At 48.6% G+C, this 14,741-nt stretch overlaps 1 pseudogene; it reads right to left on the bottom strand.

The window, feature by feature from the left end:
• The window catches only part of LOC136581093 (major histocompatibility complex class I-related gene protein-like), a 67,577-nt pseudogene that overhangs the window by 35,393 nt on the left and 17,443 nt on the right, over positions 1-14,741 (bottom strand).

Raw genomic sequence — 14,741 nt, 5'->3', positions numbered from 1 at the left:
AACTAGTGCGTCCAGTTTGGATGTGTCTTGTCTTTGCACCACACCCCTGTGTGTTGGGTGCCTGCATCTTCGAAGGCCCCTTTTTAAGTGGGGGTACTGTTAGGTTTCAGCACAGCAGATTGATTGAGCTAGCTGGGTGTGGATTTCTCCTAATTAGGACTTTTTATAAAAGCCTGACTGTACCTCAGATCCAGCTCATGATTATTGTGCTCAACCACCTTGATAAAGCTCCTCTTCTGTCTCATCCCTTTGTACTGCATACTGATACCTCCTGTTGCTGACCTACAGAGGCGACTCTTGGATATGCGCAACTCAGTGTCAGACGTCCGCGTGCCGCTGCCAGTGAAATTTGTAGGTAACAGTCACTAATACCAGGGCGCCAAATTTATTTTCAAATGCAGCCAACCCTGTTTACCAGTGACCAGAATAAGGTATTCTTTATCATTAACTTTCTCATTGATGAGGCGCTTGCCTGGGCCTCGCCCTACGTAGAGAACAACACTAATTTCAACAGCCTTGATGCCTTCAAAACTGCTATGGGTCAAATCTTTGATGATCCAAACCGCTGGGCTACAGCTGAAGGGAGGTTGCATAGCCTACGACAAGGGAGACGTTCTGTTGCAGAATAAATGGCAGATTTTTGTCGCTGGGCGAATGATACCAAGTGGAATCCTGCTGCACAACAAAGCCAATTTTTCCAGGGATTATCTGAATAGGTAAAAGACAAACTTGTCAGAGTAGAGACTCCTGATAACCTTAAAGACTTCATCCAGTTATGCATCCGGATTGACCAAAGACTTTCCGAGTGGCGAAGGGAGAGACTGCGAGGTTCGGGCACCTGCACCCCTTACTCCTTCAGTCAACCCATGTTTAGTCCCCACCCAACGACTGAAGCCGCTCTCAAACCTATGCAGGTTGATATCATTCACAAATCTCTCTACACCACAGAAAAAGAAAGGCGCTGGACTGAAAATCTGTGCCTTTATTGTGGTAGCTCAGGACATTATGCCCTCAATTGTCCAAACGAGCTCCAAAGGACTCCCGCCTTAGCCCACGTCAAGCCCATTGCCAATCGAGCAGTCATGAAACAAGGGGATGCCACCTAACACACCTTTGCACCAGCAGTTCAGGACGGTTTGGAAACACTTGCCCTTCTCCACGATTTTGTTCTCCCAATTGAGATTATAACAGGCCATCAGAAAAAAACCTGTGCTAAGTGATGTTGGATTCGGGAGCAGGGGTGAACTTCATGGACTTAACATTGGCTCGTGACAAGGACATTGCAACCAGACTCAAATACATATTGATCGATATGGAAACTGTGGATAGGTCACCCTTGTCTTCAGGTCCTGTCACAGAGGAGACAAATGAACTGGAGCTTCACATGAACACTGACCGCCAAGAAACAATCAACTTCCAGCTCATATCATCCCCCCAGTTTCCAGTGATTCTAAGGATCCCCTGGTTTTCTACCCATAATCCCTTTATCAAACTGGAAAATCAGGACCCATGTGGCATGTGAATGCGTCCTGTTCTGGTGCGTGGCTCCTAGGATCAGCTAGGGCCCAGATCCGAAGACCGCTGGGCTGCCCTTATTGGGGCAAAATCCCCGCTCAGGTAGGGCCTTGCCACCTCCCATGTAGAACAGGGTCAGTCTGTCAGAAACCCGTGAACTCATCCAGTCCACTTTGGGTCACGATCGGGTGGGCCCCTTGCTCAGTTTGCCCACATGATTGTAACACTCACATTCACTGATAATTTGGAGGAACATCGCTGACAAGATAGGGTAGTCTTGGAACGACTCCAAAAAAATAACCTCTACATCAAGTTAGAGAAATGTGAGTTTGAACAGACCCAAATACAATTCTTGGGATACACTATCTCTCCAGAGGGCTTCAGTATGGATCCCAGAAAGATTAAAGCTGTCCTGGATTGGCCCATTCCAAGAAATTTGAAGGAAGTACAGCACCTGATTAGTTTTGCAAATTTTCTACAGAAAATGTATCAAGGACTTCTCAAAAGTCATCTCTCCCATCTCCTCCCTCACAAAGCAAGCACACACGTATTTCTTGTCCCCCGAGGCACAAGCTGTTTTTGAGAAACTAAAGATTCTGTTTACTTCAGCACCAGTACTGATATACCCAAACCCAGAATTGCCTTTTGTCGTGGAAGTGGATGCCTCCAACTCTACAGCAAGTCAGAGATAGGATGCAACTGCATCCTTGCGCATTTCTGTCCTATACTCTATTACCCATAGAAAAAAACTATGATGTCGGGAACAAGGAACTTCTAGCCATCAAAGTGACTCATCGAATGGTTTCGCCAGTTCGTGAGTATGAATGACGTTACAGCAACAATGGTACAGATGTTGACTGTTTTTTGGATGCAGAAATGCTGCGGAATTTGGTCTTTTTTTAATGGCCTTAAACTTTTTAGAACAACTGAGGTGAAATCATAGGTTGTGATAAGCCCCGCCCCTTGACCACACCCCTTTGACCTCAGAAATCTGGTCACAAGAGGACAGATACTTTTCCACAACACTTTACATCTCTCCAGTCTCATTTGATCGGGCCGTGTTAAAGAAGACAGCTGAGGGGATCTGAACCCTTTCACTCTAGTAACCAGTGAGGACCAGTGCTGAACAACGGGTCAGTCACATGCTTTGCTAAAGTATTCTACAGTAATAAAATCACACAATCACTCCATTTATCTCTATGGGGGTGCCAGAGATGCAGTTGCTCAGTCCTTGTACCCACCTTCCCTCCAACAGTCCTATACGGAAGAATGGTGGGCAGTCTTATAGTATCCCAGAGTTGGGTACTGCAGCACTTTTATTAGCTACTTCCTATAATGAGGTGTATATATCTTTAAATGGTTTATTGTGTGTTAAATTTCTGTGTTCCTGCAACCAAACCACGCATGATTCAGGTAAATCAACCTTACCTCCTACCATTCCTGTCAATCACCTCCAGCTAGCTTAGGGATTGCCTAGTTAGCTATATAGTTGCCAGGGTCCCTGTGATTGGAGAATAGTCCCTTTTCACAGGTTGGATGGGAGAGAGAGTATATAAGGTAGAGGGGGAGAAGCTAAGTCAGTCTGGTCCGAGAAGAGTCTAGGAGAGTTAAGGAAGAAAGAACATCTAGGATCAGCCAGTGCGGTGGGAAGGTGAAACATCAAGTGTGAGTACAGAAGCCAAATTATGCTTGTTGGACAGAGTCAGCAGCGGAGAGAGGTAAAGAAAATGAGAAGCTCAGTCAGAAGAAACAGCAGCAAGAAGCTAGTGGGAATAAGCAAGAAAGAAGCAAGTAAATCTGAATGGTCAAGGCCAGAGAAGTGAAGTTTCTCTAAATTTTCAAATTTAAGAAAAGTGTTGTCATTAGAGATGAGCGAACGTACTCGTCCGAGCTTGATATTCGTACAAATATTAGGGTGTTCGGGATGCTCGTTACTCGTAACGAGTACCACGCGGTGTTCCGGTTACTTTCAGTTTCCTCTCTGAGACGTTAGCGCGCTTTTCTGGCCAATTGAAAGACAGGGAAGGCATTACAACTTCCCCCTGTGACGTTCAAGCCCTATACCACCCCCCTGCTGTGAGTGGCTGGGGCGATCAGATGTCACCCGAGTATAAAAGTCGGCCCCTCCCGCGGCTCGCCTCAGATGTCTTGTGAGTTAGTGAGGGACAGTGCTGCTGGTGCCTGAGCTGCTGTAGGGAGAGCGTTAGGAGTTAGTGTAGGCTTCAAGAACCCCAAAGGTCCTTCTTAGGGCCACATCTACCTGTGTGCAGGCTGCTGCTAGCAGTGTTTTTTTGTTTTTTTTTTCTCAAAATCGGCAGTGCAGAGCATTGCACCCAGCATTAGGGACAGAAGTGGTGCTTAGGCAGGGAGAGTGTTAGGAGTGAGTGTAGCCTTCAAGAACCTCAACGGTCCTTTCTAGGGCCAAATTTAACCGTGTGCAGTACTGTGCTGGCTGCTGTTAGCAGTGTTGCATTTTTTTTCTTTCTAAAAATCGTCTGTGCAGAGCATTGCACCCTCCATTGATACTACAGGGACAGAATTGTGTAGGCAGGGCCACAACACAGTTATTGTTCATTGAATATACGCAGTGGGGCCTTCCCTTTGCAAAAAAGCGAATTAATTATATTTGGCCTGCCTGTGTCAGTCCTAAGGTTTCCGTGTACGTGTGTGCTGCGTGGAGAACGTACAAAAATCAGACGCAACCAGCTACGGTTTACTGCAGGCTTGCGCCATTGTCTTTCCTGACTGGCAAATACCTGCTCTGCCAGAGTTAATAACTCTGCTACACTAAAGTTGTGTGACAATTTTTCAGGGCCACACCACAGTTATTAAACGTATTGTTCATTGAATATACGCAGTGGGGCCTTCCCTTTGCAAAAAAGCGAATTAATTATATTTGGCCTGCCTGTGTCAGTCCTAAGGTTTCCGTGTACGTGTGTGCTGCGTGGAGAACGTACAAAAATCAGACGCAACCAGCTACGGTTTACTGCAGGCTTGCGCCATTGTCTTTCCTGACTGGCAAATACCTGCTCTGCCAGAGTTAATAACTCTGCTAAACTAAAGTTGTGTGACACTTTTTCAGGGCCACACCACAGTTATTAAACGTATTGTTCATTGAATATACGCAGTGGGGCCTTCCCTTTGCAAAAAAGCGAATTAATTATATTTGGCCTGCCTGTGTCAGTCCTAAGGTCTCCGTGTACGTGTGTGCTGCGTGGAGAACGTACAAAAATCAGACGCAACCAGCTACGGTTTACTGCAGGCTTGCGCCATTGTCCTTCCTGACTGGCAAATACCTGCTCTGCCAGAGTTAATAACTCTGCTACACTAAAGTTGTGTGACACTTTTTCAGGGCCACACCACAGTTATTAAACGTATTGTTCATTGAATATACGCAGTGGGGCCTTCCCTTTGCAAAAAAGCGAATTAATTATATTTGGCCTGCCTGTGTCAGTCCTAAGGTCTCCGTGTACGTGTGTGCTGCGTGGAGAACGTACAAAAATCAGACGCAACCAGCTACGGTTTACTGCAGGCTTGCGCCATTGTCCTTCCTGACTGGCAAATACCTGCTCTGCCAGAGTTAATAACTCTGCTACACTAAAGTTGTGTGACACTTTTTCAGGGCCACACCACAGTTATTAAACATATTGTTCATTGAATATACGCAGTGGGGCCTTCCCTTTGCAAAAAAGCGAATTAATTATATTTGACCTGCAGGCTTGCGCCAATTTATTTCCTGCCTGGGAAATCAAATCACTGGTAATACAGCATGCTGAGGGGTAGGGGTAGGCCTAGAGGACGTGGACGCGGCCGAGGATGCGGAGGGCCAAGTGAGGGTGTGGGCACAGGCCGAGCTCCTGATCCAGGTGTGTCGCAGCCGACTGCTGCGCGATTAGGAGAGAGGCACGTTTCTGGCGTCCCCACATTCATCGCCCAATTAATGGGTCCACGCGGGAGACCTTTATTAGAAAATGAGCAGTGTGAGCAGGTCCTGTCCTGGATGGCAGAAAGTGCTTCGAGCAACCTATCGTCCAGCCACAGTTCTGCGCCGTCCACTGCTGCAAATCCGAATCCTCTGTCTGCTGCTCCTCCTTCCTCCCAGCCTCCTCACTCCACTACAATGACACATGCTCAGGAGCGGGAACACTCCCAGGAACTTTTCTCGGGCCCCTGCTCAGATTGGGCAGCAGTGGTTCCTCTACCACCAGAGGAGTTTATCGTCACTGATGCCCAACCATTGGAAAGTTCCCGGGGTCCGGGGGATGAGGCTGGGGACTTCCGGCAACTGTCTCAAGGCCTTTCAGTGGGTGAGGAGGACGATGACGATGAGACACAGTTGTCTTGCAGTGAGGTAGTAGTAAGGGCAGTAAGTCCGAGGGAGCAGCGCACAGAGGATTCGGAGGAAGAGCAGCAGGACGATGAGGTGACTGACCCCACCTGGTGTGCAACGCCTACACAGGACAGGTCTTCAGAGGGGGAGGCATGGGCAGCAGCAGGGCAGGTTGCAAGAGGCAGTGCGGTGGCCAGGGGTAGAGGCAGGGCCAGAATGAATAATCCACCAAGTGTTTCCCAAAGCGCCCCCTCGCGCCATGCCACCCTGCAGAGGCCGAGGTGCTCTAAGGTCTGGCAGTTTTTCACCGAGACGCCTGACGACCGACGAACAGTGGTGAGCAACCTTTGTCGCGCCAAGATCAGCCGGGGAGCCACCACCAACAGCCTGACCACCACCAGCATGCGCAGACATATGATGGCCAAGCACCCCACAAGGTGGGACGAAGGCCGTTCACCGCCTCCGGTTTGCACCGCTGCCTCTCCCCCTGTGCCCCAACCTGCCACTGAGATACAACCCCCCTCTCAGGACACAGGCACTTCCGTCTCATGGCCTGCACCCACACCCTCACCTCCGCTGTCCTCGGCCCCATCCACCAATGTCTCGCACCGCACAGTCCAGCCGTCGCTAGCGCAAGTGTTGGAGCGCAAGCGCAAGTACGCCGCCACGCACCCGCACGCTCAATCGTTAATCGTCCACATAGCCAAATTTATCAGCCTTGAGATGCTGCCGTATAGGGTTGTGGAAACGGAGTCCTTCAAAGCTATGATGGCGGCGGCGGCCCCGCGCTACTCAGTTCCCAGTCGCCACTACTTTTCCCGATGTGCCGTCCCAGCCCTGCACGACCACGTCTCCCGCAACATTGTACGCGCCCTCACCAATGCGGTTAGTGGCAAGGTCCACTTAACTACGGACACGTGGACAAGCACAGGCGGGCAGGGCCACTACATCTCCCTGACGGCACATTGGGTGAATTTAGTGGAGGCTGGGACAGAGTCAGAGCCTGGGACCGCTCACGTCCTACCCACCCCCAGAATTGCGGGCCCCAGCTCGGTGGTGGTATGTTCGGCGGTGTATGCTTCTTCCACTAAAGCACCCTCCTCCTCCTCCTCAACCTCTGTCTCGCAATCTAGATGTGTCAGCAGCAGCAGGACGTCGCCGGCAGTCGGTGTCGCGCGGCGTGGCAGCACAGCGGTGGACAAGCGTCAGCAGGCCGTGCTGAAACTACTCAGCTTAGGAGATAGGAGGCACACGGTCCACGAACTGCTGCAGGGTCTGACAGAGCAGACCGACCGTTGGCTTGCGCCGCTGAGCCTCCAACCGGGCATGGTCGTGTGTGACAACGGCCGTAACCTGGTGGCGGCTCTGCAGCTCGGCAGCCTCACGCACGTGCCATGCCTGGCCCACGTCTTTAATTTGGTGGTTCAGCGCTTTCTGAAAAGCTACCCACGCTTGTCAGACCTGCTCGTAAAGGTGCGCCGGCTCTGCGCACATTTCCGCAAGTCCCACACGGACGCTGCCACCCTGCGGACCCTGCAACATCGCTTTAATCTGCCAGTGCACCGACTGCTGTGCGACGTGCCCACACGGTGGAACTCTACGCTCCACATGTTGGCTAGGCTCTATGAGCAGCGTAGAGCTATAGTGGAATACCAACTCCAACATGGGCGGCGCAGTGGGAGTCAGCCTCCTCAATTCTTTTCAGAAGAGTGGGCCTGGTTGGCAGACATCTGCCAGGTCCTTCGAAACTTTGAGCAGTCTACCCAGGTGGTGAGCGGCAATGCTGCAATCATTAGCGTCACCATTCCTCTGCTATGCATCTTGAGAACTTCCCTGCAAACCATAAAGGCAGCCGCTTTGCGCTCAGAAACAGAGCCGGGGGAAGACAGTATGTCGCTGGATAGTCAGAGCACCCTCCTGTCTATATCTCAGCGCGTTCAGGAGGAGGAGCATGAGGAGGAGGAGGGGGAAGAGACAGCTTGGCCCACTGCTGACGGTACCCATGCTGCTTGCCTGTCATCATTTCAGCGTGTATGGCCTGAGGAGGAGGAGGAGGAGTAGGAGGATCCTGAAAGTGATCTTCCTAGTGCGGACAGCCATGTGTTGCGTACAGGTACCCTGGCACACATGGCTGACTTCATGTTAGGATGCCTTTCTCGTGACCCTCGCATTCAACGCATTCTGGCCACTACGGATTACTGGGTGTACACACTGCTCGACCTACGCTATAAGGAGAACCTTCCCAGTCTCATTCCCGAAGAGGAAAGGGGTTCGAGAGTGTTGCTATACCACAGGACCCTGGCGGACAAGCTGATGGTAAAATTCCCATCCGACAGCGGTAGTGGCAGAAGGCGCAGTTCCGAGGGCCAGGTAGCAGGGGAGGTGCGTAGATCGAGCAGCATGTACAGCCCAGGCAGTGCAACAGTCTTTAAGGGCCTGGCCAGCTTTCTGGCTCCCCAGCAAGACTGTGTCACCGCTCCCCAGTCAAGGCTGAGTCGGCGGGAGCACTGTAAAAGGATGGTGAGGGAGTACGTAGCCGATCGCACGACCATCCTCGGTGACGCCTCTGCCCCCTACAACTACTGGGTGTCGAAGCTGGACACGTGGCCTGAACTAGCGCTGTATGCCCTGGAGGTGCTTGCTTGTCCTGCGGCTAGCGTCTTGTCGGAAAGGGTGTTTAGTGCGGCTGGGGGAATCATCACAGATAAGCGTACCCGCCTGTCAACCGACAGTGCCGACAGGCTAACACTCATCAAGATGAACAAAGCCTGGATTTCCCCAGACTTCTCTTCTCCACCAGCGGACAGCAGCGATACCTAAGCAATACGTAGGCTGCACCCGCGGATGGAAGCTACGTTCTCTCTCACCATCCAAAACGGGGACATTTCTGCTTCATCAATCTGTGTCTAATATTCCTCCTCCTCCTCCTGCTCCTCCTCCTGAAACCTCACGTAATCACGCTGAACGGGCAATTTTTCTTAGGGCCACAAGGCTCACTCATAATTTTTCTAAACAATTTTTATATGTTTCAATGCTCTTAAAAGCGTTGAAACTTTAACTTTAACCAATTTTTAGTTAAACTGGGCTGCCTCCAGGCCTAGTTACCACTTAAGCCACATTAACCAAAGCGATTAATGGGTTTCACCTGCCCTCTTGGTTGGCCATGGCCAATTTTTTGGATGTACATTAGTACTGTTGATACAGCAATTTTTGTGGGCCCTCGCCTACAGTGTAATCAAATGAATTTTTAGCCCACCTGCATTACAGCTGACGTTACATCCGCTGTGTTGGGCAATGCAATGTGATATTTCTGTGTACCGCCGGTGGCTTCCTGGCACCCACCCATGCTGTGGGTCCACAGGGAATTATAAATGCATCTGATTTCACTTGTAAAGAACCCCAGTCTGACTGGGGCATGCAGTGTGGGCCGAAGCCCACCTGTATTAAGCACAACATTACTACCTCAGCTGTGTTGGGCAATGCAATGGGATATTTTTATGTACCGCCGGTGGGTTCCAGGGAGCCACCCATGCTGTAGGTGCACACGGAGTTTAACCTACATCTGTCCACTTGTAAAGAACCCCAGTCTGACTGGGGCATGCAGTGTGGGCCGAAGCCCACCTGTATTAAGCACAACATTACTACCTCAGCTGTGTTGGGCAATGCAATGGGATATTTCTATGTACTGCCGGTGGCTTCCTGGCACCCACCCATGCTGTGGGTCCACAGGGAATTATAAATGCATCTGATTCCACTTGTAAAGAACCCCAGTCAGACTGGGGCATGCAGTGTGGGCCGAAGCCCACCTGCATTAAGCACGACATTACTACCTCAGCTGTGTTGGGCAATGCAATGGGATATTTTTGTGTATCGCCGGTGGGTTCCAGGGAGCCACCCATGCTGTCGGTCGACAGGGACTTCACAATAGGGAGTTGTACCTGCCTGTGTCTATGAATTAAAAAGCCCGGTCTGACTGGGGCATGCAGAGACACCTTGACAGAATGAATAGTGTGTGGCACATAGGTTCCCCATTGCTATGCCCACATGTGCAGCTCCTGATGGCGGTGGCACAGGATTCTATTTCTCATTGCTTATGTACAGCATTGTGGGCTATCGCCCCGCCCCTTTTAAAGAGGGTCGCTGCCTAGCCGTGCCAACCCTCTGCAGTGTGTGCCTGCGGTTCCTCCTCATGGCAGACGCACTTCTAAATAGACATGAGGGTGGTGTGGCATGAGGGCAGCTGAAGGCTGCGCAGGGACACTCTGGTGTGCGCTGTGGGGGGAGGGGGGGTTGGGCAGCATGTAACCCAGTAGAAGTGGCAGCGGAGTGTCATGCAGGCAGTGATTGTGCTTTGTTGGAGGTAGTGTGGTGCTTAGCAAAGGTATGCCATGCTAATGAGGGCTTTTCAGAAGTAAAAGTTTTTGGGAGGGGGGGGCCCACTCTTGCCGCTATTGTGGCTTAATAGTGGGACCCGTGAACTTGCAATACAGCCCAACATGTAGCCCCTCGCCTACCCTATCCGTTGCTGTGTCGTTCCCATCACTTTCTTGAATTGCCCAGATTTTCACACAAGGAAACCTTAGCGAGCATCGGCGAAATACAAAAATGCTCGGGTCGCCCATTGACTTCAATGGGGTTCGTTACTCGAAACGAACCCTCGAGCATCGCGATAATTTCATCCCGAGTAACGAGCACCCGAGCATTTTGGTGCTCGCTCATCTCTAGTTGTCATCATCTGCTCAATTAAAAATAAATCAAGTTGCGTAACTGCTGCAAAGTAAAGAACTCCCTCTCTTCCTAACAAAGTGTTACCATGTTTTACCATCTAAGCCTGCTTCCTGCAGTCCCTTTCTACCATCTAGAACATCTGCACTGAGGTACCATACTGCACGCTCCTGGGGCAAGGACTACTGTGCCCTTTTTGTTTAGTTATGGACTTTTTGTAAATTATTTCTGGTCGGAATGGGTCCCTACCCATATATGGACTGGCCTCATGGCAAATTAACATTTTACCCTGAGTCCATGGGTAGCACTCTACTGGGAATAACCACCTTACCCAACCCCGGGGCTAGCACCTTAAAAAAGAACTGCCATTTACCACTGTGCAATGCCGCGTTTTCCTCCAGCTATGCCACCATGACTACCATCAGTTTGCTACCCCCTTTGCTGGCCCACTGCATTCTGCCTGCTTGGCCACCATTCCATTAATGAAGGAAGGCACAGAACGCTCACTGTCAGTCAGACCTTATTAATCAGACGCTTATTGCCTACCCTGTGGATATGGATAAGTTTAAAACTTGGTGCAACCCCTTTAATGGATGAAGGAAGGGATTGTGCCTGTTGAAAATTGTATCTACTAGTAATCGACCCCTCAAATAGTGAGATCGGGGTTAGAACTACAGAGCAAATCCAGAATACTCACTGTCAGCTGCCGTGTAATCATCCGTCTTTACTGAAAAAAACAGAGGAGATGGAATTAGTAATGGAAAACCTTCTCTACCAGAGGATTCTAGGAGGCCGGTATCACAGAAGAATAATGGACATTTTCTTTTAATGAGATAATCATGTAAAACTGTAACCCACCATACAGAATTCCCCAATATGGGAGCCTTCTGCATACTGGTTATTATTAAACTCAATAATTATATAGTGTGCATAAGGACAACCCCTAGTGGTAGCTGCAGGAGGCCAGCTTCTGACACTTACTTCTGTATATAATGACTCCAACAACCACAGCGGTGAGAACAAGAACGCTAATGACCCCCACACTGATGATCACGGACAGCGGGATCTCCTGTTCTGGGTCTTAAAAGGTAAAATAAGGAGATTATGAGCCAATGATTACACTGACAGATTCATATATTCAGGATACACATGAGAATAACATAAGAGGTGACACATAATAAACCATCATTCCTGTATAGTAAGACTGGATGCAGAGAAGATATGTGAGAGCTCCTTGTGATATCTGTGCCGTCTACAGAGCCAAAGGTCACTAAGTTTAACCCCTTAGTGACCAAGCCTGTTTGCACTTTAGTGATGGAGCCAAATTTTGAAAACTGACGTGTCATTTTTCCCATTTTCAACTGCATAAGTCAAATATGTGCAAACATACTGTACTAATTTTTGATGAGATATACACTTCCATCTGTTTACTTTATTCTGGAAGCACATTGGACAAACTTCAGGTTTTAGGAAATGAACAAATTCAACATTGATTAATAACATTTTGAGGAACATTGTGTTTTCCTACACCAAGCCAAGATTGCAAAGGCTCATAGGAGTCAGAATGATATATACCCCCACAAATTACACAAGTTAAAAAAATATAGCAATTAATGTATTCACTGAGGGGTGTCAGGAGTTTTTTGACCCCAGTTTCTTTTTAGGAATTAATGCAATTTAGAAGGGAAAAACAAAAACTTTTTTTTTTTAAACGAAAAAGTCTTTTAAAGACAGTTTTTTTTCTATAGTGCACATGAAAATGAGGATTTGCATCCCAAAATGGATACTTCTGTTTGTCCTGTGTTCAGAAACAAACCCATTGTGGCCGTAATCTTCTGTCTGTATGCACAACGGGGCCCAAACCGAAAGGAGCAGCCGGTGGCTTTGAGAACAGACATTTTGCTTGAAGGTGTTTTAGACCCTATAGCCCACTTGTAGAACCCTTGAGTGGCCAAAACAATAGAGAATCCTCACAAATGACCCCATTTTGAAAAGTAGACCCCTTAATGAATTCATCTGTGGGGGAATCTGTGTATTTTGACCCAAGCAGTTTTTGAATGAATTCCAGCAAAGCAGAAAGAAAAAATTATGATTTTAATTTTTTTAGCAATTGTGTCGTTTCAAAAATGTTTGCACCCAAAAATGGATACCACAGTTTGTCCTGTGTTCAGAAACATACCCATTGTTTCCCCAATCTGCTTACTGGACACATGGCTCGGCCTGCAATGGAGGTCACATCTTCTGACTTTCAGGGCACAACAGACTAAATTCCAGGCCACATTGCTGACTTGTAGAGCCATCAAGCTGCCAAAATAATACAACACCCCCCACAATTGACCCCATTTTGTAATCTAGACCCCTTAGCCCATTTATCTAGGTGTGTACTTAGCATTCTGACACCACAATTTTAAGTTAAATAAAAATCATGACAGTTTCCTTTATTTCAAGCAGAGAAAACTAGGGAGATGCACTTCAAATTTTATAGCACTAGTTCTTCTGTGTTCATAAACATCCCCATTGTAGCCCCAACATGCTTTCTAGACACATGGCTAGGCCTATAATAGAGGGAACACCCAATGGATTTCAGGGCCCAACTGAATAAATTCCAGGCCCCATTGCCCACTTATGCAGAAAAAAATAAAAATAAATTGACTCCCTAAAAATGATTTCCACCCCTTCCCCCTTTTGACATTCTCTAAATTTTAGATAAAAGTTGTAATGTATGCAGGTGCATACACAGAAGCCAGGAAATGGTCTGTACGGGATTATTGCGTGGGTGGGACCTCATAGGAGGCTTTAGGTAAGTACCCTCATCTTCCGTCACGTATCGTGAGGGGAGATGAAACTAACTTTTTTTTTCACTTTTACATGATCGCCTTTAGCTTTTGAATAATGGCAATCATATGACCAAGGACCACTCAGCATGGCCCCCGGTTACATCCTCAGGCTCTCGGCTACCTTCAGTAGCCGGGAGCAAGAAGATTTTAAATTTGCCAGGCAATCCCCAGCTTCTCGCTTGCATCAGATCGGATCCATGAGGGAAGATGAAACTTTAACTTTGAAAACTTTTTTTTTTTACCTTTATGCAATTACCATTATCCATCGGACACTGCATCCCTCGATGACAGCTCCAGGCTCTTGGCTACCTCTGGGAGCTGATAGCCAGGAGCTGTCACAGTCACAGACACCAGGGCTCTATTCTACAGGGACAGCATGTTTTTATGGCCCTGTAGAATAAAGCCCAGAAACCCAGGACGTGAAAACATGAATGGGTGGTCACTAGAGATGAGCGAACGTACTCGTCCGAGCTTGATACTCGTTCGAGTATTAGCGTGTTCGAGATGCTCGTTACTCGTAACGAGTACCACGCGATGTTCGGGTTACTTTCACTTTCATCTCTGAGACGTTAGCGTGCTTTTCTGGCCAATTGAAAGACAGGGAAGGCATTACAACTTCCCCCTGCGACGTTCAAGCCCTATACCACCCCCCTGCAGTGAGTGGCTGGCGAGATCAGGTGTCACCCGAGTATAAAAATCGGCCCCTCCCGCGGCTCGCCTCAGATGCGTTGTGACATAGCTGAGGGACAGTGCTGTTGGTGCCGGAGCTGCTAAAGGGAGAGTGTTAGGAGTTAGCGTAGGCTTCAAGAACCCCAACGGTCCTTCTTAGGGCCACATCTAACCGTGTGCAGTAGTGTGGAGGCTGCTTTTAGCAGTGTTGCACTTTTTTTTTTTGGTATATCGGCCGTGCAGAGCATTGCGCCCTGCAGTAATACTCGAGAGACAGAAGTGTGTAGGCAGGGCCAGAAGACATATATTATTGATTGAATATACGCAGTGGTCCTTTTCAAAAAAATATTGGAAAAAAATTTATTTGGCCTGCCTGTCACTGTGCTCAGTGTTCTGGGTCCGTGTCTGCTGGAGGTAGTAGTTCTCCAAAATCATACGCAGCCAGCTAAGTGTTACAGCAGGCTTGCGCCAAATTATTTCCTGGCTCTGAAATCACCGCTCTGTTGCAGTTAATAACAGTGCAACACTCTGCAGTTCCGTGACACACTCCAGGGACAGAATTGTGTAGGCAGGGCCAGAAGACATATATTATTGATTGAATATACGCAGTGGTCCTTTTCATTCCCGAAGAGGAAAGGGGTTCGAGAATGATGCTATACCACAGG

This window comes from Eleutherodactylus coqui, chromosome 10 (genome assembly GCF_035609145.1).
Source record: "Eleutherodactylus coqui strain aEleCoq1 chromosome 10, aEleCoq1.hap1, whole genome shotgun sequence".
NCBI lineage: Eukaryota > Metazoa > Chordata > Amphibia > Anura > Eleutherodactylidae > Eleutherodactylus > Eleutherodactylus coqui.
Note: the sequence above shows the minus strand (reverse complement) of the source record. Positions and strands in the feature narration are given on the sequence as shown.